This window comes from Rutidosis leptorrhynchoides, chromosome 3 (genome assembly GCF_046630445.1).
Source record: "Rutidosis leptorrhynchoides isolate AG116_Rl617_1_P2 chromosome 3, CSIRO_AGI_Rlap_v1, whole genome shotgun sequence".
NCBI lineage: Eukaryota > Viridiplantae > Streptophyta > Magnoliopsida > Asterales > Asteraceae > Rutidosis > Rutidosis leptorrhynchoides.
In genome coordinates, this window is record NC_092335.1 from 315,266,971 (window position 1) to 315,293,230 (window position 26,260).

Genomic DNA, 26,260 nt, shown 5'->3' on the forward strand with positions numbered 1-26,260 from the left:
TCTTAGACTCACTAATGCAACCTATTTCCCTACAACCAATGCTCTGATACCAAATGTGATGCCCCGTACAAAATCATCGTGTACGAATCATCAACAACAGGATCATTACAAGGTTAAGTACTATATGCTGTAATAAAAGAAGTTGCATTCACGATAAAAAAAGATGACGTCATAACCGACGTCAATTGTTTTACACCAACAGTATGCTTCTACGAATAACAAGCATGAATAAATGTATGAGACCCTTAGGTCGTTACAAAATATAGTTCAAAAGTATTAAAGTTTGAATGCAAGATAAACAGTTCATGCGGTGATAACACTAGAGCAGCGGGTGTCTACGGCAAGACTAGCATGACAGCGAAAGCAAATAACCTTAAGCACCTGAGAAAAACATGCTTAAAAACGTCAACACAAAGGTTGGTGAGCTATAGTTTAAGTATAATAGTAAGTAAGGTAGGCCATGAGATTTCAGTGCTACAAAGAGCGTTTCAAAACAGTAATCCAAATCAGTATGTTTAAGTATATGCTCAACCGTGGGCACTCGGTAACTAACTTAACGTTTATACCCCCTGAAAGTACACTTGGCAAGTGCGTATGTCTACGAAGTATTAAACACTCATTAAATGCTAGCGCTACTAGCCCGAGTGGGGATGTCAAACCCTATGGATCCATATCTAAGATTTGCGTTCACGGTTCAAAAACCAATGATTAAACGTTACCGAGCTAAAGGGAATGTTTATGCCGTTGTATAACCCACACATATATAAGTTTAAGTACTCGTGCCTAGTATGTAAAACATAAAATCCGCATGTATTCTCAGTTCCCAAAATAAGTTAAAGTAAAAAGGGAATGATATAACTCACAATGATAAAGTAGCGGTAAAGTATGACTCAGAAAATAAGCAAGTAATGAAGGTTGTCCAAATGGGTCCTCAACCTAAGTCAAATAGTACTAAGTTAGTAAATCATCTGAATAGGTTTAAAAGTATGTAAATAAGGTCTTAAGGGTCATCATCATTCATCATTTAACTAAAGGTGTAAAGTAGGTTTCGTTCATGAAAGTAGTTTAAAACAAAAGCTGACTTCGATCAGTCACCACGGCCTCTACCATTACTGAATTAAGGTGATACCAGTGGCCATGGCTCCGTATATGAGTCCTTTAAGTGTGGTAAAATTTACAGAAGCAAACTCGTCTTCATTTGACCGTGGCGACGGTCTAAGTGCGAGTAGGTCAGAAATTTCTGCACAACGTTAAAAGGACATAGTGACGATCGGAGGGCCATAAATCCTAAACCGTAACTCGGATTAAGACGAGTCCTATATGAAAGGTTATCTAATCGAACAAATATATTTGAAAATCATAATCACAACAGCCCAGGTCTTAATGATCAGACCTATAATACAGAAAACAGACAGGTCAGTAGGTTCCGGTGGTTCTTGGTGTTCGATGCTTATCACGGTTCTCATCCTTGATGCATGTAGCTTCAAGTGTACAACTCGTTGATGTGTTTGCACCATTTTCACCAAGGTTTGACCATCATAACCCAAGTGCAAGTCTAAGACATGAAGCACAACTCACTTAAGTGTTGCAAGTGTTTTGATGAACCAAAGTTACATCAAAGTCTTAGATCTAACACATACATGAACTTTAAAACTAATAATAAGTTACAAACTTGAAAGTAAACTCATGAAATCAAGATCTTAAGTTGTAGAACATAGTTCTTAGTTTGATCTTCAAGATCCAAGACTCAAAAGTCTAGATCTAACATAAGTGTACCAAGTTATAATAATATAAAGTTTACTTACATGTTCTTGAACTTTTAAAGTTAACTTTAGTTCAAGATTAATGAGATCAAAGTTAACTAGTAACATTTGACCAATAACAACCACCAAACATGAAATTAAAGTACATAATACAAAGAAATAACTAAGTAAACAAGTAAAAGGTTCATGGTTGTTCATACTTTAAAGATTCAAACCAAAGTTTGATCTTTAAGAAAGTAAACTTGAAGTTTACTTCATGAATCACAAGTATGATTTTAATCAACACATGAAATTGCAATCTTTTAAGAAAGTATATGTAGAACATAACTAGTAAGTTAGTTCTTGTTTGTTCTTGTAAATACAAGATAAAAATGAAGAATAAACTAGAGAGTTGATTCTTGTAACTAGTAAAGAACAACTAACAATTACATGTAACAAAGCAACAACAACAAGTAACAAAACAATAATCAAGGAACAAGTGATGATGATGATTAAGGGTTGTTGGTTCTGTTTTTAACAAGAAAAGAAGAAGAGAAAAGAAGTTCAAGTTACTTACAATCTTTAAGAAAAAAGAGAGAAAAGTTTGAGAGAAAAATGGAAGCAAGTAAAATGCAAGTGTGTAAGTAATGAAAAAAAAATTTGAACTCTCCTTGTATTACTCCAAGTTGACGGTTTCATGGGGGGAAAAGAGGAAGAGATTTGTTCACTAGTTTCATGTATGTAAAGCCTTAAAAGTTGGATAATAAGGTGGTTGTTTATGGGGAAGATGTGTAACTATATTCCTTAAGCACAACTCTAGCTAGTTCCATTCTAAAATGATACTTACATGGAAGAGTGGGCTAGTTAGTCCATTTAAAATGTAGGGTGGGCTTATAAGCCCAAGATCATGAGTCCATAACATTAATCAAGCCCAAGTTCAAGTAATTAACAAATTAATCCAATTAAAGCCCAAGTAATTAACTAGTAACCATAGTTAATCAAAATGATTAATAAAACTTAATCATGAATGTAAATGATATTTAAAAATACCATTCGTGGAAAGTTCGTGTGTCACAAAGACGTTTCGGGCATTCAAAAGTCAAGTACGGGCAATCATGGCAACATGTAAATGTAATAACATACATTCGTTTAATCACACGTATTAATAATAACAATTATTAATAAATAAATGTTGGAAAATCCAGGGTCATTATATATATATATATATATATATATATATATATATATATATATATATATATGTAGTCGTGTATATATATATGTGTATATATATATATATATATATATATATATATATATATATATATATATATATATATATATATATATTTATTAGTAAATACATATATATGTAATGTGTATCTGTAGTGACCCGAACTTTTCCATGTTTATATATATTAATTGAGATTGATATTTACATGATTAAATGTTTCCAACATGTTAAGCAATCAAACTTGTTAAGACTTGATTAATTGAAATATGTTTCATATAGACAATTGACCACCCAAGTTGATCGGTGATTCACGAACGTTAAAACTTGTAAAAACTATATGATGACATATATATGGATATATATATATATATATAGTTAACATGATACTATGATAAGAAAACATATCATAAAGTATATTAACAATGAACTACATATGTAAAAACAAGACTACTAACTTAATGATTTTTAAACGAGACATATATGTAACGATTATCGTTGTAAAGACATTTAATGTATATATATCATATTAGGAGATATTCATACATGATAATATCATGATAATATAATAATTTAAAATCTCATTTGATATTATAAACATTGGGTTAACAACATTTAACAAGATCGTTAACCTAAAGGTTTCAAAACAACACTTACATGTAACGACTAACGATGACTTAACGACTCAGTTAAAATGTATATACATGTAGTGTTTTAATATGTATTTATACACTTTTGAAAGACTTCAATACACTTATCAAAATACTTCTACTTAACAAAAATGCTTACAATTACATCCTCGTTCAGTTTCATCAACAATTCTACTCGTATGCACCCGTATTCGTACTCGTACAATACACAGCTTTTAGATGTATGTACTATTGGTATATACACTCCAATGATCAGCTCTTAGCAGCCCATGTGAGTCACCTAACACATGTGGGAACCATCATTTGGCAACTAGCATGAAATATCTCATAAAATTACAAAAATATGAGTAATCATTCATGACTTATTTACATGAAAACAAAATTACATATCCTTTATATCTAATCCATACACCAACGACCAAAAACACCTACAAACACTTTCATTCTTCAATTTTCTTCATCTAATTGATCTCTCTCAAGTTCTATCTTCAAGTTCTAAGTGTTCTTCATAAATTCCAAAAGTTCTAGTTTCATAAAATCAAGAATACTTTCAAGTTTGCTAGCTCACTTCCAATCTTGTAAGGTGATCATCCAACCTCAAGAAATATTTGTTTCTTACAGTAGGTTATCATTCTAATACAAGGTAATAATCATATTCAAACTTTGGTTCAATTTCTATAACTATAACAATCTTATTTCAAGTGATGATCTTACTTGAACTTGTTTTCGTGTCATGATTCTGCTTCAAGAACTTCGAGCCATCCAAGGATCCATTGAAGCTAGATCCATTTTTCTCTTTTCCAGTAGGTTTATCCAAGGAAATTAAGGTAGTAATGATGTTCATAACATCATTCGATTCATACATATAAAGCTATCTTATTCGAAGGTTTAAACTTGTAATCACTAGAACATAGTTTAGTTAATTCTAAACTTGTTCGCAAACAAAAGTTAATCCTTCTAACTTGACTTTTAAAATCAACTAAACACGTGTTCTATATCTATATGATATGCTAACTTAATGATTTAAAACCTGGAAACACGAAAAACACCGTAAAACCGGATTTACGCCGTCGTAGTAACACCGCGGGCTGTTTTGGGTTAGTTAATTAAAAACTATGATAAACTTTGATTTAAAAGTTGTTATTCTGAGAAAATGATTTTTATTATGAACATGAAACTATATCCAAAAATTATGGTTAAACTCAAAGTGGAAGTATGTTTTCTAAAATGGTCATCTAGACGTCGTTCTTTCGACTGAAATGACTACCTTTACAAAAATGACTTGTAACTTATTTTTCCGACTATAAACCTATACTTTTTCTGTTTAGATTCATAAAATAGAGTTCAATATGAAACCATAGCAATTTGATTCACTCAAAACGGATTTAAAATGAAGAAGTTATGGGTAAAACAAGATTGGATAATTTTTCTCATTTTAGCTACGTGAAAATTGGTAACAAATCTATTCCAACCATAACTTAATCAACTTGTATTGTATATTATGTAATCTTGAGATACCATAGACACGTATACAATGTTTCGACCTATCATGTCGACACATCTATATATATTTCGGAACAACCATAGACACTCTATATGTGAATGTTGGAGTTAGCTATACAGGGTTGAGGTTGATTCCAAAATATATATAGTTTGAGTTGTGATCAATACTGAGATACGTATACACTGGGTCGTGGATTGATTCAAGATAATATTTATCGATTTATTTCTGTACATCTAACTGTGGACAACTAGTTATAGGTTACTAACGAGGACAGCTGACTTAATAAACTTAAAACATCAAAATATATTAAAAGTGTTGTAAATATATTTTGAACATACTTTAATATATATGTATATATTGTTATAGGTTCGTGAATCAACAGTGGCCAAGTCTTACTTCCCGACGAAGTAAAAATCTGTGAAAGTGAGTTATAGTCCCACTTTTAAAATCTAATATTTTTGGGATGAGAATACATGCAGGTTTTATAAATGATTTACAAAATAGACACAAGTACGTGAAACTACATTCTATGGTTGAATTATCGAAATCGAATATGCCCCTTTTTATTAAGTCTGGTAATCTAAGAATTAGGGAACAGACACCCTAATTGACGCGAATCCTAAAGATAGATCTATTGGGCCTAACAAACCCCATCCAAAGTACCGGATGCTTTAGTACTTCGAAATTTATATCATATCCGAAGGGTGTCCCGGAATGATGGGGATATTCTTATATATGCATCTTGTTAATGTCGGTTACCAGGTGTTCACCATATGAATGATTTTTATCTCTATGTATGGGATGTGTATTGAAATATGAAATCTTGTGGTCTATTATTATGATTTGATATATATAGGTTAAACCTATAACTCACCAACATTTTTGTTGACGTTTAAAGCATGTTTATTCTCAGGTGAATATTAAGAGCTTCCGCTGTTGCATACTAAAATAAGGACAAGATTTGGAGTCCATGTTTGTATGATATTGTGTAAAAACTGCATTCAAGAAACTGATTTCGATGTAACATATTTGTATTGTAAACCATTATGTAATGGTCGTGTGTAAACAGGATATTTTAGATTATCATTATTTGATAATCTACGTAAAGCTTTTTAAACCTTTATTTATGAAATAAAGGTTATGGTTTGTTTTAAAAATGAATGCAGTCTTTGAAAAACGTCTCATATAGAGGTCAAAACCTCGCAACGAAATCAATTAATATGGAACGTTTTTAATCAATAAGAACGGGACATTTCAGTTGGTATCCGAGCGTTGGTCTTAGAGAACCAGAAAATTTGCATTAGTGTGTCTTATCGAGTTTGTTAGGATGCATTAGTGAGTCTGGACTTCGACCGTGTTTTCTTTAAAAATGATTGCTTAACATTTTTGTTGGAAACTATATATTTTTAACATATGAATATTATGTGATATATTAATCTCTTAACGTGTTTGATATTATGTGATAGATGTCTACCTCTAGAACAAGTCCCATTGACTCACCTAATAATAATGAAGAGTCAAATGTAAATTGGAATGATTTGTGGACTGATTCACAAGTTCCCGAAGAGGAACCGGAAGAAGAGTCGGAACCGGAAGAAGAATCGGAACCAGAAGAAGAATCGGAACCGGATGAAGAAATAGAACCGGTGGGGGAAATAATAAAACGGTTAAGTAAAAGAAAATCCTCAACCAACCGACCAAAGTTAATTATGGTCAATGGTGTTTCCGCCAAGGAAGCAAAATATTGGGAGGATTACCAATTCTCCGATGAATCGGATTCCGACGAGAATTCTGATGATGTTATAGAAATTACCCCAACTGAATTTAAAAAGGCAAAAGAAAATAATAAGGGAAAGGGCATAAAAATAGAGAAATCTAATTCCAACCCCGATGAACTTTATATGTATCGTCAACCCCCGAAGTCCTTAAGTTGTAACAATGACCCGGGAACCTCTAAACCACCAGGTTTTTCTAAACCAATGTGGACAATGACGGCTCGTATTAGGGGAACATCATATATCCCTAGAAACTTGGCAAAACGAACCAAAACTGAAGAAGAAGAAACGAGCGAGTCGGAATAAGATAGTTGTATTCGTGTGGTGTAATATATGGAATATAGTGTTCTTATGCTTTATGATATATGTAAAAATTGCTTGTATTAATAAGTATTTTTTTATGAATCTAACTCTTGTCTATTTTACAGTTTAAAAACACAAAATGGATAGACAACCCAATATTTTAAGAGACCTACCCGGAGACATGATTGATGAAATCTTGTCTAGAGTCGGCCAGAATTCTTCGGCACAACTATTTAAGGCGAGATCAGTTTGTAAGACATTCGAAGAACGTTCCAAGAATGTCTTGGTTTATAAGAGACTTTCGTTTGAAAGATGGGGGATATCACATTGGGAAACCCATAAGTTACGATGTGTTTACTTTGACGCATATATTGCGGGGAACCCAAATGCTATTTTACGCAACGGGTTAAGAAATTATTTTGACTCAATATATCCGAATATTGGACTTCGTGATTTAGAAAAAGCGGCTAACATGCAACATAAAGAAGCATGTTATGCTTACGGATTAGTAATGTTCGCTTCTCACCAAAGTGAGAACAAGAACATCGGGCTAAAACTATTAAACAAAACATTTCCACAAGTGACGGAGTTGGTAATTGGGGTAAGAAATGAGGTTTTTAGATTATTACGGGACTGTTGGACATTACGTAACCCTCGTCCCTTTGATGACGTTACAACACGCTGTCTTATCAACGGCCATAACGGTTATGTTGCACAAGACCAAGGATGGGAAGTAGTCCTAGTAAAACCAGAATGCATGACTTGTTTCTGGACGTATGAATTACGTGTCTTTATTTCCTTTGCTGAACGACTTGTGTACTAGCTAGAATTGTCTTCACAACTATCTTGTATCAAAGTTATTGTGTGCTATATTTCATGCTTTATGTAAAATAAGCGGTATTGTAAGTTTGTAAAATATTGTATAAAAGTTTGAACGCGAAATATTATTACAATCAGTTTTTCATATAGAATTGTAGTAGTTGAATTGTATATTAGCTACTAAGTATGAACTTAACGGGTAGGTACTACCCGAATTTAAACTTATAAAACGCTAATATGAAGAAAAAGCTTTTATAAATGAGTTCATATTATGCTACGAAATACTATTAACTACTCTTAATATTCTGTATGATTAACTTGTTCCATTTAACTATTTTGAAGGAAATGGCACCGACTACTCGACACACCGTGAATATGAATGAAGAGGAATTCCGTACTTTTCTAGCTTCAAACATAGCCGCAGTACAGGCTGCGCTACATACCAACAATAACCTTGGATCTAGCAGTACAGGAAATCGTGTAGGATGCACCTACAAAGAATTCACTGCCTGCAAACCTTTGGAATTTGATGGAACCGAAGGACCGATCGGATTGAAACGGTGGACCGAGAAGGTTGAATCGGTGTTTGCCATAAGTAAGTGTACTGAAGAGGACAAAGTGAAGTACGCTACGCATACCTTCACAGGTTCTGCGTTAACATGGTGGAATACTTATCTAGAGCAAGTGGGACAAGATGATGCGTACGCACTACCGTGGTCAGCATTCAAGCACTTGATGAACGAGAAGTACCGTCCCAGAACCGAGGTCAATAAGCTCAAGACAGAACTTAGAGGGTTACGAACCCAAGGATTTGATATTACCACGTACGAAAGACGATTCACAGAATTGTGCCTATTGTGTCCGGGAGCATTCGAAGATGAGGAAGAGAAGATCGACGCGTTTGTGAAAGGATTACCGGAAAGAATCCAAGAAGATATAAGTTCACACGAACCCGCCTCCATACAACAGGCATGTAGAATGGCTCACAAACTAGTGAACCAGATTGAAGAAAGAATTAAAGAACAGACTGTTGAAGAGGCCAATGTGAAGCAAGTCAAAAGAAAGTGGGAGGAAAACGGTGATAAGAATCACCAATACAACAACAACAGCAATTACAACAATAATCGCAACAATTATCCCAACAATCGCAACATCAATCGCAACTACAACAAACGGCCCAACAACAACAACAACAACAGCAGCAACTACAACAATCATCCCAACAACAATAATAACCGCAACAACAACAACAACAATCAGAAGCAGCTATGCCAAAGGTGTGAAAAGAATCACTCGGGGTTCTGCACCAAATTTTGCAACAAGTGTAAAAGAAATGGTCATAGCGCGGCGAAGTGTGAGGTCTATGGACCAGGGGTTAATAGAACGAAAGGAACAAATGGTGTCAGAACGAGTAATGGCGGAGCAAGTAGTGTCGGAGCAAGTTATGCCAATGTAGTTTGTTATAAATGTGGAAAACCAGGCCACATTATTAGAAATTGCCCGAACCAGGAGAACACGAATGGACAAGGCCGTGGAAGAGTTTTCAATATTAATGCGGTAGAGGCACAGGAAGACCCGGAGCTTGTTACGGGTACGTTTCTTATTGACAATAAATCTGCTTACGTTTTATTTGATTCGGGTGCGGATAGAAGCTATATGAGTAGAGATTTTTGTGCTAAATTAAGTTGTCCATTGACGCCTTTGGATAGTAAATTTTTACTCGAATTAGCAAATGGTAAATTAATTTCAGCAGATAATATATGTCGGAATCGAGAAATTAAACTGGTTAGCGAAACATTTAAGATTGATTTGATACCAGTAGAGTTAGGGAGTTTTGATGTGATAATCGGTATGGACTGGTTGAAAGAAGTGAAATCGGAGATCATTTGTTACAAAAATGCAATTCGCATTATACGAGAAAAAGGAAAACCCTTAATGGTGTACGGAGAAAAGGCAACACGAAGCTACATCTTATTAGTAATTTGAAGGCACAAAAACTAATAAGAAAAGGTTGCTATGCTGTTCTAGCACACGTCGAGAAAGTACAAACTGAAGAAAAGAGCATCAATGATGTTCCCATTGCAAAAGAATTTCCCGATGTATTTCCGAAAGAATTACCGGGATTACCCCCACATCGATCCGTTGAATTTCAAATAGATCTTGTACCAGGAGCTGCACCAATAGCTCGTGCTCCTTACAGACTCGCACCCAGCGAGATGAAAGAACTGCAAAGCCAATTACAAGAACTTTTAGAGCGTGGTTTCATTCGACCAAGCACATCACCGTGGGGAGCTCCTGTTTTGTTTGTCAAGAAGAAAGATGGTACATTCAGGTTGTGTATCGACTACCGAGAGTTGAACAAACTTACCATCAAGAACCGCTACCCACTACCGAGAATCGACGACTTATTTGATCAACTACAAGGCTCGTCTGTTTATTCAAAGATTGACTTACGTTCCGGGTATCATCAAATGCGGGTGAAAGAAGATGATATTCCAAAGACTGCTTTCAGAACACGTTACGGTCATTACGAGTTTATGGTTATGCCGTTTGGTTTAACTAATGCACCAGCTGTGTTCATGGACCTTATGAACCGAGTGTGTGGACCATACCTTGACAAGTTTGTCATTGTTTTCATTGATGACATACTTATTTACTCAAAGAATGACCAAGAACACGGTGAACATTTGAGAAAGGTGTTAGAAGTATTGAGGAAGGAAGAATTGTACGCTAGGTTTTCAAAGTGTGCATTTTGGTTGGAAGAAGTTCAATTCCTCGGTCACATAGTGAACAAAGAAGGTATTAAGGTGGATCCAGCAAAGATAGAAACTGTTGAAAAGTGGGAAACTCCGAAAACTCCGAAACACATACGCCAGTTTTTAGGACTAGCTGGTTACTACAGAAGGTTCATCCAAGACTTTTCCAGAATAGCAAAACCCTTGACTGCATTAACGCATAAAGGGAAGAAATTTGAATGGAATGATGAACAAGAGAAAGCGTTTCAGTTATTGAAGAAAAAGCTAACTACGGCACCTATATTGTCATTGCCTGAAGGGAATGATGATTTTGTGATTTATTGTGATGCATCAAAGCAAGGTCTCGGTTGTGTATTAATGCAACGAACGAAGGTGATTGCTTATGCGTCTAGACAATTGAAGATTCACGAACAAAATTATACGACGCATGATTTGGAATTAGGTGCGGTTGTTTTTGCATTAAAGACTTGGAGGCACTACTTATATGGGGTCAAAAGTATTATATATACCGACCACAAAAGTCTTCAACACATATTTAATCAGAAACAACTGAATATGAGGCAGCGTAGGTGGATTGAATTATTGAATGATTATGACTTTGAGATTCGTTACCACCCGGGGAAGGCAAATGTGGTAGCCGATGCCTTGAGCAGGAAGGACAGAGAACCCATTCGAGTAAAATCTATGAATATAATGATTCATAATAACATTACTACTCAAATAAAGGAGGCGCAACAAGGAGTTTTAAAAGAGAGAAATTTAAAGGATGAAATACCCAAAGGATCGGAGAAGCATCTTAATATTCGGGAAGACGGAACCCGGTATAGGGCTGAAAGGATTTGGGTACCAAAATTTGGAGATATGAGAGAAATGGTACTTAGAGAAGCTCATAAAACCAGATACTCAATACATCCTGGAACGGGGAAGATGTACAAGGATCTCAAGAAACATTTTTGGTGGCCGGGTATGAAAGCCGATGTTGCTAAATACGTAGGAGAATGTTTGACGTGTTCTAAGGTCAAAGCTGAGCATCAGAAACCATCAGGTCTACTTCAACAACCCGAAATCCTGGAATGGAAATGGGAAAACATTACCATGGATTTCATCACTAAATTGCCAAGGACTGCAAGTGGTTTTGATACTATTTGGGTAATAGTTGATCGTCTCACCAAATCAGCACACTTCCTACCAATAAGAGAAGATGACAAGATGGAGAAGTTAGCACGACTGTATTTGAAGGAAGTCGTCTCCAGACATGGAATACCAATCTCTATTATCTCTGATAGGGATGGCAGATTTATTTCAAGATTCTGGCAGACATTACAGCAAGCATTAGGAACTCGTCTAGACATGAGTACTGCCTATCATCCACAAACTGATGGGCAGAGCGAAAGGACGATACAAACGCTTGAAGACATGCTACGAGCATGTGTTATTGATTTCGGAAACAGTTGGGATCGACATCTACCGTTAGCAGAATTTTCCTACAACAACAGCTACCATTCAAGCATTGAGATGGCGCCGTTTGAAGCACTTTATGGTAGAAAGTGCAGGTCTCCGATTTGTTGGAGTGAAGTGGGGGATAGACAGATTACGGGTCCGGAGATTATACAAGAAACTACCGAGAAGATCATCCAAATTCAACAACGGTTGAAAACCGCCCAAAGTCGACAAAAGAGCTACGCTGACATTAAAAGAAAAGATATAGAATTTGAAATTGGAGAGATGGTCATGCTTAAAGTTGCACCTTGGAAAGGCGTTGTTCGATTTGGTAAACGAGGGAAATTAAATCCAAGGTATATTGGACCATTCAAGATTATTGATCGTGTCGGACCAGTAGCTTACCGACTAGAGTTACCTCAACAACTCGCGGCTGTACATAACACTTTCCACGTCTCGAATTTAAAGAAATGTTTTGCTAAAGAAGATCTCACTATTCCGTTAGATGAAATCCAAATCAACGAAAAACTTCAATTCATCGAAGAACCCGTCGAAATAATGGATCGTGAGGTTAAAAGACTTAAGCAAAATAAGATACCAATTGTTAAGGTTCGATGGAATGCTCGTAGAGGACCCGAGTTCACCTGGGAGCGTGAAGATCAGATGAAAAGCCTTAAAAGTTGACGGTTTCATGGGGGGAAAAGAGGAAGAGATTTGTTCACTAGTTTCATGTATGTAAAGCCTTAAAAGTTGGATAATAAGGTGGTTGTTTATGGGGAAGATGTGTAACTATATTCCTTAAGCACAACTCTAGCTAGTTCCATTCTAAAATGATACTTACATGGAAGAGTGGGCTAGTTAGTCCATTTAAAATGTAGGGTGGGCTTATAAGCCCAAGATCATGAGTCCATAACATTAATCAAGCCCAAGTTCAAGTAATTAACAAATTAATCCAATTAAAGCCCAAGTAATTAACTAGTAACCATAGTTAATCAAAATGATTAATAAAACTTAATCATGAATGTAAATGATATTTAAAAATACCATTCGTGGAAAGTTCGTGTGTCACAAAGACGTTTCGGGCATTCAAAAGTCAAGTACGGGCAATCATGGCAACATGTAAATGTAATAACATACATTCGTTTAATCACACGTATTAATAATAACAATTATTAATAAATAAATGTTGGAAAATCCAGGGTCATTATATATATATATATATATATATATATATATATATATATATATATATATATATATATATATATATATATATATATATGTAGTCGTGTATATATATATATGTGTATATATATATATATATATATATATATATATATATATATATATATTTATTAGTAAATACATATATATGTAATGTGTATCTGTAGTGACCCGAACTTTTCCATGTTTATATATATTAATTGAGATTGATATTTACATGATTAAATGTTTCCAACATGTTAAGCAATCAAACTTGTTAAGACTTGATTAATTGAAATATGTTTCATATAGACAATTGACCACCCAAGTTGATCGGTGATTCACGAACGTTAAAACTTGTAAAAACTATATGATGACATATATATGGATATATATATATATATAGTTAACATGATACTATGATAAGAAAACATATCATAAAGTATATTAACAATGAACTACATATGTAAAAACAAGACTACTAACTTAATGATTTTTAAACGAGACATATATGTAACGATTATCGTTGTAAAGACATTTAATGTATATATATCATATTAGGAGATATTCATACATGATAATATCATGATAATATAATAATTTAAAATCTCATTTGATATTATAAACATTGGGTTAACAACATTTAACAAGATCGTTAACCTAAAGGTTTCAAAACAACACTTACATGTAACGACTAACGATGACTTAACGACTCAGTTAAAATGTATATACATGTAGTGTTTTAATATGTATTTATACACTTTTGAAAGACTTCAATACACTTATCAAAATACTTCTACTTAACAAAAATGCTTACAATTACATCCTCGTTCAGTTTCATCAACAATTCTACTCGTATGCACCCGTATTCGTACTCGTACAATACACAGCTTTTAGATGTATGTACTATTGGTATATACACTCCAATGATCAGCTCTTAGCAGCCCATGTGAGTCACCTAACACATGTGGGAACCATCATTTGGCAACTAGCATGAAATATCTCATAAAATTACAAAAATATGAGTAATCATTCATGACTTATTTACATGAAAACAAAATTACATATCCTTTATATCTAATCCATACACCAACGACCAAAAACACCTACAAACACTTTCATTCTTCAATTTTCTTCATCTAATTGATCTCTCTCAAGTTCTATCTTCAAGTTCTAAGTGTTCTTCATAAATTCCAAAAGTTCTAGTTTCATAAAATCAAGAATACTTTCAAGTTTGCTAGCTCACTTCCAATCTTGTAAGGTGATCATCCAACCTCAAGAAATCTTTGTTTCTTACAGTAGGTTATCATTCTAATACAAGGTAATAATCATATTCAAACTTTGGTTCAATTTCTATAACTATAACAATCTTATTTCAAGTGATGATCTTACTTGAACTTGTTTTCGTGTCATGATTCTGCTTCAAGAACTTCGAGCCATCCAAGGATCCATTGAAGCTAGATCCATTTTTCTCTTTTCCAGTAGGTTTATCCAAGGAAATTAAGGTAGTAATGATGTTCATAACATCATTCGATTCATACATATAAAGCTATCTTATTCGAAGGTTTAAACTTGTAATCACTAGAACATAGTTTAGTTAATTCTAAACTTGTTCGCAAACAAAAGTTAATCCTTCTAACTTGACTTTTAAAATCAACTAAACACGTGTTCTATATCTATATGATATGCTAACTTAATGATTTAAAACCTGGAAACACGAAAAACACCGTAAAACCGGATTTACGCCGTCGTAGTAACACCGCGGGCTGTTTTGGGTTAGTTAATTAAAAACTATGATAAACTTTGATTTATCTGAGAAAATGATTTTTATTATGAACATGAAACTATATCCAAAAATTATGGTTAAACTCAAAGTGGAAGTATGTTTTCTAAAATGGTCATCTAGACGTCGTTCTTTCGACTGAAATGACTACCTTTACAAAAACGACTTGTAACTTATTTTTCCGACTATAAACCTATACTTTTTCTGTTTAGATTCATAAAATAGAGTTCAATATGAAACCATAGCAATTTGATTCACTCAAAACGGATTTAAAATGAAGAAGTTATGGGTAAAACAAGATTGGATAATTTTTCTCATTTTAGCTACGTGAAAATTGGTAACAAATCTATTCCAACCATAACTTAATCAACTTGTATTGTATATTATGTAATCTTGAGATACCATAGACACGTATACAATGTTTCGACCTATCATGTCGACACATCTATATATATTTCGGAACAACCATAGACACTCTATATGTGAATGTTGGAGTTAGCTATACAGGGTTGAGGTTGATTCCAAAATATATATAGTTTGAGTTGTGATCAATACTGAGATACATATACACTGGGTCGTGGATTGATTCAAGATAATATTTATCGATTTATTTCTGTACATCTAACTGTGGACAACTAGTTATAGGTTACTAACGAGGACAGCTGACTTAATAAACTTAAAACATCAAAATATATTAAAAGTGTTGTAAATATATTTTGAACATACTTTAATATATATGTATATATTGTTATAGGTTCGTGAATCAACAGTGGCCAAGTCTTACTTCCCGACGAAGTAAAAATCTGTGAAAGTGAGTTATAGTCCCACTTTTAAAATCTAATATTTTTGGGATGAGAATACATGCAGGTTTTATAAATGATTTACAAAATAGACACAAGTACGTGAAACTACATTCTATGGTTGAATTATCGAAATCGAATATGCCCCTTTTTATTAAGTCTGGTAATCTAAGAATTAGGGAACAGACACCCTAATTGACGCGAATCCTAAAGATAGATCTATTGGGCCTAACAAACCCCATCCAAAGTACCGGATGCTTTAGTACTTCGAAATTTATATCATATCCGAAGGGTGTCCCGGAATGATGGGGATATTCTTATATATGCATCTTGTTATTGTCGGTTACCAGGTGTTCACCATATGAATGATTTTTATCTCTATGTATGGGATGTGTATTGAAATATGAAATCTTGTGGTCTATTGTTACGATTTGATATATATAGGTTAAACCTATAACTCACCAACATTTTTGTTGACATTTAAAGCATGTTTATTCTCAGGTGAATATTAAGAGCTTCCGCTGTTGCATACTAAAATAAGGACAAGATTTGGAGTCCATGTTTGTATGATATTGTGTAAAAACTGCATTCAAGAAACTGATTTCGATGTAACATATTTGTATTGTAAACCATTATGTAATGGTCGTGTGTAAACAGGATATTTTAGATTATCATTATTTGATAATCTACGTAAAGCTTTTTAAACCTTTATTTATGAAATAAAGGTTATGGTTTGTTTTAAAAATGAATGCAGTCTTTGAAAAACGTCTCATATAGAGGTCAAAACCTCGCAACGAAATCAATTAATATGGAACGTTTTTAATCAATAAGAACGGGACATTTCAGTATCTACTTTTCAAATATAACTACCCTAACACAATCTTAGTGAATCCTTAAGGTTTTTAAGATCTAAACAAATTTTTTTTTATATATATGTAGCCGTATGTATGTATATGTATATGCATATTTTTTTATTTTTTTTACATAAACAATATAGATGTTAAGATCATGCATGAAGGTAATTATGAAAACATGAATTGAAAGTAAGATTTAAAAGTTTTGGATCTAGGGTTTTTACCTTGATGAACAATGATGAAGATTAACAAGAAAAGATGATGATGACTTGAAGATGAAGATCAAAACCCTTGAATAACGAAGAACACCTTGAAGATCACAAAGAACGCGAAGAACGAGCTTGAAGATCACTTGAAAACCCTTGAAGATTGATGATGATAAATTCGATGGTGGTGGTGGTGATTTTCGGTTTTTGGCCGAAAATTATAGAGAAGGAGAGAGATTTTTAGAGAGAATTGTGATTGTGATTTGGTAAAAGAAAATGATTTAGCCTAGGTCTCTATTTATAGGAGTGATTAGAGAATTCTAGAATTAGGGTTTAATTAGGAATTACTTTGGAAACAAGTTAGGTTAATTGAGGAGGTGATGGGGTTACTTGGGCCAAAATTTAGAGGGGCAAAAGGGTAATTTTCCCTTTAAATTTTTGGCTAGGGTTAGGAGAATTAGGGTTTGGAACTTTTTCACTTTAGTCCTTGTACTTTAGATTAGCGTAAATGGTTCCTTAATTATCCAAGTTTAATTATTTTAGTGTACAAGGTTTATGGTTATTTATTTTGTTCGCAAAAATTAATAAGCTCATTATTTTTATCTTTTTGTTAACTTGTCAATTATTACACCAAGTTAATTAAAATAATTTATAATTCTTATTAATTAACAATCGTTATTTAAAGTTTAATCATTAAGTTTAATTATATTGTTGGGCATTTAATGTAAAAATATAGAATGGAAAAATGAGGGTCGTTATAGTATGTCCTTCTGATGGGAACGGCGAAATAAATACCATCTCCACTAGGAAAGTAACCTTTTATTCCGAGAATGAAGAGAGGAAGATAGAAGTAGAACATAAGAAGAATAAACACTCCACACCTACCCAATCTTCACTCCTACCTTATTTTAATCTTTTAATGACTGGAGAGGATTTCGTTCTAGAAGAACTCTCTGAAGCAATTATTCTTGAAACTCCCGACCAGAGTGGTGAGGAGGTGGATGAGGAAATAGAAATGGAAAGCCCGTATAAGAAGAAAGAGATGGAGGATTCTTGAAATGTCTCATTCATATAGATTATAAACGTTCCATATTAATTGATTTCGTTGCGAGGTTTTGACCTCTATATGAGACGTTTTTCAAAGACTGCATTCGTTTTTAAAACAAACCATAACCTTTATTTTATCGACAATGTTAAAAGGACACCACCTAGATTATCCAGAAATGATAATCTAAAAATATCACACTTACACACTACCAATACATATTGGTTTACAATATTAATATATTACAACAAAGTAAATCTCGAATGCAGTTTTAAACAATATTATACAAGCATGCTGACACCAAATCTTGTTCATATTTTAGCATGCAACAGCGGAAGCTCTTAATAATCACCTGAGAATAAACATGCTTTAAACGTCAACAAAAATGTTGGTGAGTTATAGGTTTAACCTATATATTTATCAAATCGTAATAATAGACCACAAGATTTCATATTTCAATATACATCCCATACATAGAGATAAAAATCATTCATATGGTGAACACCTGGTAACCGACATTAACAAGATGCATATAAGAATATCCCCTATCATTCCGGGAAATCCTTCGGACATGATAAAAATGAATTCGAAGTACTAAAGCATCCGGTACTTTGGATGGGTTTCGTTAGGCCCAATAGATCTATCTTTAGGATTCGCGTCAATTAGTAGATCGGTTTACTAATTCTTAGGCTACCAAGCAAAAGGGGCATATTCGGCTTCGATCATTCACCCATATAATGTAGTTTCATTTACTTGTGTCTATTTCGTAAAACATTTATAAAACTGCATGTATTCTCATCCCAAAATATTAGATTTTAAAAGTGGGACTATAACTCACTTTCACATATTTTTACTTCGTCGGGAAGTAAGACTTGGCCACTGGTCGATTCACGAACCTATAACAAATATGTACATATATATCAAAGTATGTTCAAAATTTATTTACAACATTTTTAATACGTTTTACTGTTTTAAGTTTATTAAGTCAGATGTCCTCATTAGTAACCTACAACTAGTTGTCCACAGTTAGATGTACATAAATAAATCGATATATATTATCTTGAATCAATCCACGATCCAGTGTATACACATCTCAGGCTAGATCACAATTAAAAGTATATATATTTTTAGAATCAACCTCAACCAAGTATAGCTAACTCAAACATTACTGCATATAGAGTGTCTATGGTTGTTCCAAATAATATATATACATGGGTCGATATGATATGTCAAAACATTTGAATACGTGTCTATAGTATCCCAATATTACATAATATATTAGAATACATGTATAATACAATATGAGTTAGCTAGAATATGATTAATATAGATTTGTTACCAATTTTCACGTAGCTACAACAAGCAAAATTATCCAATCTTGTTTTACCCATAACTTCTTCGTTTTAAATCCGTTTTGAGTGATTCAAGTTGCTATGGTTTCATATTGAACTTAAGTTTATGAATCTAAACAGAATAAGTATAAGTTTATAGTCATAAATACATGTTACAAGTCATTTTTGTAAAGGTAGTCATTTCAGTCAAAAGAACGACGTCTAGATGACCATTTTTGGAAAACATACTTCCACTTTGAGTTTAACCATGATTTTTGGATATAGTTTCAAGTTCATAAGAAAAATCATTTTCTCAGAAGAACAACCTTTAAATCAAAGTTTATCATAGTTTTTAATTAACTAACCCAAAATAGCCCGCGGTGTTACTACCACGGCGTATATCCTGTTTTACGGTATTTTTCGTGTTTTCAGGTTTTAAATCATTAAGTTAGCATATCATATAGATATAGAACATGTGATTAGTTGATTTTAAAAGTCAAGTTAGAAGGATTAACTTTTGTTTGCGAACAAGTTTAGAATTAACTAAACTATGTTCTAGTGATTACAAGCTTAAACCTTCGAATAAGGTAGTTTTATATATATGAATCGAATGATGTTATGAACATCATTACTACCTCAGGTTTTATGGATAAACCTACTGGAAATGAGAAAAATATATCTAGCTTCAAAGGATCCTTGGATGGCTTGAAAGTTCTTGAAGCAAAATCACGACACGAAAACAAGTTCAAGTAAGATTTCCACTCGAAATAAGATTGTTAAAGTTATAGAAATTGAATCAAAGTTTGAATATGAGTATTACCTTATATTAGAAAGATATCTTACTGTAAATAAGAAAGATTTATTGAGGTTGGATGATCACTCAAAGTGGATTTGCAAGATTGGAAGTAAGCTAGCAAACTTGGAAGTGTTGTTGGTGTATTCTTGAGTAGTTGTTTTATAACTTGGTTTATGTATGGATTTATGAACTAGATTGAGCTAGATTTTGTTGAAGATGATGAAGAACACTTAGAACACTAAGAGAGTAATTGATAGAGATTAATTTAATTCAAGAAAATTGCAAAGTGAATGTCTTTGTGAGCTCCCATCTTCACGTGAACTTAAGCATCCCATATAGGCTCCATTAGTTTGTTGTTTTGTTAGATATTTCTTGCTAGATGTTAAATGATGGTTCCCACATGTGTTAGGTGACTCACAAGGGCTGCTAAGAGCTGATCATTAAAGTGTATATACCAATAGTAAATACATTTAGAAGCTGGGTATTGTACGAGTACGAATACGGGTGCATACGAGTAGAATTGTTGATGAAAATGAACGAGTATGTAATTGTAACCATTTTTGTTAAGTCGAAGTACTTTGATAAGTGTCTTGAATTCTTTCAAAAGTGTATGAATACATATTAAAACACTACATGTATATACATTTTAACTGAGTCGTTAAGTCATCGTTAGTCGTTACATGTAAATGTTGTTTTGAAACCTTTAAGTTAACGATCTTGTTAAATGTTGTTAACCCATTATTTATTATATCTAATGAGATGTTAAATTATTACATTATCATGATATTATGATGTATTAATATATCTTAATATGATATATACATTTAAATGTTGTTACAATGATAATCGTTACATGTATGTCTCGTTTCGAAATCCTTAAGTTAGTAGTCTTGTTTTTACATATGTAGTTCATTGTTAATATACTTAATGAGATACATATTTATCATAATATCATGTTAACTATATATATATATATATATATATATATATCTATATGTCATCATATAGTTTTTACAAGTTTTAACGTTCGTGAATCGCCGGTCAACTTGGGTGGTCAATTGTCTATATGAAACCTATTTCAATTAATCAAGTCTTAACAAGTTTGATTGCTTAACATGTTGGAAACACTTAATCATGTAAATATCAATTTCATTTAATATAAATAAACATGGAAAAGTTCGGGTCACTACAGTACCTACCCGTTAAATAAATTTCGTCCCCAAATCGAACAACACCTTTCCAAGGTGCAACTTTAAGCATGACCATCTCTCCAATTTCAAATTCTATATCTTTTCTTTTAATGTCAGTGTAGCTCTTATGTCGACTTTGGGTGGTTTTCAACCGTTGTTGAATTTGGATGATCTTCTCGGTAGTTTCTTGTATTATCTCCGGACCCGTAATCGGTCTATCCCCCACTTCACTCCAACAAATTGGAGACCTGCACTTTCTCCCATAAAGTGCTTCAAACGGCGCCATCTCAATGCTTAAATGGGAGTTGTTGTTGTAGGAAAATTCTGCTAACGGAAGGTGTCGATCCCAATTGTTTCTGAAATCAATAACACATGCTCGTAGCTTGTCTTCAAGCGTCTGTATCGTCCTTTCGCTCTGCTTATCAGTTTGTAGATGATAGGCAGTACTCATGTCTAGACGAGATCCTAATGCTTGCTGTAATGTCTGCTAGAATCTTGAAATAAATCTGACATTCCTATCAGAGATAATAGAGATTGGTATTCCATGTCTGGAGACAACTTCCTTCAAATACAGTCGTGCTAACTTCTCCATCTTGTCATCTTCTCTTATTGGCAGGAAGTATGCTGATTTGGTGAGACGATCAACTATTACCCAAATAGTATCAAAATCACTTGCAGTCCTTGGCAATTTAGTGATGAAATCCATGGTAATGTTTTCCCATTTCCATTCCAGGATTTCGGGTTATTGAAGTAGACCTGATGGTTTCTGATGCTCCGCTTTGACCTTAGAACACGTCAAACATTCTCCTACGTATTTAGCAACATCGGCTTTCATACCCGATCACCAAAAATGTTTCTTAAGATCCTTATACATCTTCCCCGTTCCAGGATGTATTGAGTATATGGTTTTATGAGCTTCTCTAAGTACCATTTCTCTCATATCTCCAAATTTTGGTACCCAAATCCTTTCAGCCCTATACCGGGTTCCGTCTTCCCGAATATTAAGATGCTTCTCTGATCCTTTAGGTATTTAATCCTTTAAATTTCCCTCTTTTAAAACTCCTTGTTGCGCCTCCTTTATTTGAGTAGTAAGGTTAGTGCGAATCATTATATTCATAGATTTTACTCGAATGGGTTCTCTGTCCTTTCTGCTCAAGGCGTCGGCTACCACCTTTGCCTTCCCCGGGTGGTAACGAATCTCAAAGTCGTAATCATTCAGTAATTCAATCCACCTGCGCTGCCTCATGTTCAGTTGTTTTTGATTAAATATGTGTTGAAGACTTTTGTGGTCGGTATATATAATACTTTTGACCCCATATAAGTAGTGCCTCCATGTCTTTAATGCAAAAACAACCGCGCCTAATTCCAAATTATGCGTCGTATAATTCTGCTCGTGAATCTTCAATTGTCTAGATGCATAAGCAATTACTTTCGTTCGTTGCATTATACACAACCTAGACCTTGCTTTGAGGCGTCACAATATATCACAAAATCATCATTCCCTTTAGGTAATGACAATATAGGTGCCGTAGTTAACTTTTTCTTCAACAATTGAAACGCTTTCTCTTGTTCATCTTTCCATTCAAATTTCTTCCCTTTATGCGTTAATGCAGTCATGGGTTTTGCTATTTTGGAAAAATCTTGGATGAATCTTCTGTAGTAACCAGCTAGTCCTAAAAATTGGCGTATATGTTTTGGAGTTTTCGGGGTCTCCCACTTTTCAACAGTTTCAATCTTTGCTGGATCCACCTGAATACCTTCTTTGTTCACTATATGACCGAGGAATTGAACTTCTTCCAACCAAAATGCACACTTTGAAAACTTAGCGTATAGTTTTTCTTTCCTTAACAACTCTAGCACTTTTCTCAAATGTTCTTCGTGCTCTTGATCATTCTTCGAGTAAATAAGTATGTCATCGATGAAAACAATGACAAACTTGTCAAGATATGGCCCACACACTCGGTTCATGAGGTCCATGAACATAGCTGGTGTATTAGTCAATCCAAACGGCATAACCATAAACTCGTAATGACCATAACGTGTCCTAAAAGCAGTCTCTGGAATGTCATCCTCCTTCACCCGCATTTGGTGATATCCAGAATGTAAATCGATCTTTGAATAAACCGACGAGCCTTGTAGTTGATCAAATAAGTCGTCGATTCTCGGTAATAGGTAACGGTTCTTGATGATAAGTTTGTTCAACTCTCAGTAGTCGATACACAACCTGAATGTACCATCTTTCTTCTTGACAAACAGAACAGGAGCTCCCCATGGTGATGTACTTGGTCGAATGAAACCACGCTCTAAAAGTTCCTGTAACTGACTTTGTAATTCTTTCATTTCGCTGGGTGCGAGTCTGTATGGAGCACGAGCTATTGGTGCAGCTCTTGGTACAAGGTCTATTTGAAATTCAATAGATCGATGTGGGGGTAATCCCGGTAATTTTTTCGGAAATACATCGGGAAATTCTTTTGCGACGGGAACATCACTGATGTTCTTTTCTCCAGGTTTAACTTCCTCGATGTGTGCTAGAATGACGTAACAACCTTTTCTTACTAGTTTTTACGCCTTCAAACTAATAATAAGATTTAATTTCGCATTGTTCTTTTCTCTGTACACCATTAAAGGTTTTCCTTTCTCACGCATAATGCGAATCGCATTTTTGTAACAAACGACCTCTGCTCTCACCTTTTTCAACCAGTCCATGCCAATTATTACATCAAAACTCCCTAACTCGACTGGTATTAAATCAATTTTAAATGTTTCATCCCCCAGTTTAATTTCTCTATCCCGACATATATTATCTGCTGAAATTAATTTACCGTTTGCTAATTCGAGTAAAAATTTACTATCCAAAGGCGTCAATGGGCAAATTAATTTAGCACAAAAATCTCTACTCATATAGCTTCTATCCGCACTCGAATAAAATAAAACATAAGAAGATTTATCGTCAATAAGAAACGTACCCGTAACAAGTTCCGGGTCTTCCTGTGCTTCTGCCGCATTAATATTGAAAACTCTTCCGCGGCCCTGCTCATTAGTATTCCCTTGTTTCGGGCAATTTCTAATAATGTGGCCTGGTTTTCCGCATTTATAACAAACAGCGTTGGTATTACTTGCTCTGACACTATTCGTTTCGGCATTACTTGTTCCGACACTATTTGTTCCTTTAGTTCTGTAAAACCTTGGTCCGTAAAAATCACACGTTATCGCGCTATGACCATTTCTTTTACACCTATTGCAAAATGTCGTGCAAAACCTCGGGTGATTTTCTTCACACCTATGACATGGCTAATTTTGATTTTTGTTGCCGTTGTTGTTATTGAGGTTGTTGTTGGGATTGTTATTGTTGTTGAAACGGTTGTTGTAGTTGTTGTTGTTGTTGGGACGTTTGTTGTAGTTATTGTTAGGATTACGGTTATTGGTGCGATTGTTGTTGCGGTAGTTGGGATAGTTGTTGCGATTGTGGTTGTAGTTGTTATTGTTGTTGTACTGGTAATTCCTGTCACCGTTTTCCTCCCACTTCCTCTTGAGTTGTTTCGTGTTGGCTTCTTCGGCCGCCTGCTCTTTAATTCTTCCCTCAATCTGATTTATGAGTTTATGAGCCATTCGACTTGCCTTTTGTATGGAAGCGGGCTCGTGTGAAATCACATCTTCTTGAATCCTTACTGGTAACCCTTTTATAAATGCGTCAATCTTCTCTTGTTCATCTTTGAACGTTCCCGGACACAATAGGCACAATTCGGTGAATCGTCGTTCATATGTGGTAATGTCGAACCCTTGTGTTCGTAACTCTTTAAGCTCTACCTTGAGCTTATTGACTTCGTTTCTAGGACAATACTGCTCGTTCATCAATTGGTTGAATGTTAACCACGGTAGTGTGTAAGCAGCATTTTGTCCTACCTGTTCAAGATAGGTGTTCCACCACGTTAACGCAGTACCTGTGGAGGTATGCTTAGCGTACTTATTTTTGTCCTCTTCAGTACACTTACTTATGGCAAACACCGATTGGACCTTCTCGGTCCACCTTTTCAATCCAATTGGTCCTTCGGTTCCATCAAATTCCAAAGGTTTGAAGGCAGTGAATTCTTTGTAGGAGCATCCTACACGATTTATTGTGGAATTAGTTCCGCTGCTAGATCCAGAGTTATTGTTATTTTGCATTGCAGCCTGTACTGCGGCTATGTTTGCTGCAAGGAAAACACGGAAGTCTTCCTCGCTCATGTTCAAATTGTGACGAGTCGTCGGTTGCATTTCCTTCAAAAATAGCCCAAAAGAATTAAGTTGATCATATAGAATTTTAAGAGTAGTCAATAGTATTTCGTAGCATAGTATGAACTCATTTATAAAAGCTTTTTCTTCATATTAGCATTTTATAGTTTTAATTCGGGTAGTACCTACCCGTTAAATTCATACTTAGTAGCTAATATACAATTCAACTACTACAATTCTATATGAAAAACTGATTACAATAATATTTCATGTTCAAATTTTATACAATATTTTACAAACTTACAATACCGCTATTATACATATAGGATGAGATATAGCACATAATAAACTTGCTACTCGGCAGCTATAAAGGCAATTCTAGTTAATACGTAGGTCGTTCAGCAAAATAAATAAAGTCACGTAATTCATAAGTCCAGAAACAAGTCATGCATTCTGGTTTTACTAAGACGACTTCCCATCCTTTGTCTTGTGGAAAGTAACCATTATGACCATTGACTAGGCAACATGTTGTAATGTCGTCAAAAGGACGAGAGTTTCGTTATGTCCAACAGCCCCGTAATAATCTAAAAACCTTGTTTCTCACCCCCAACTACTGAATC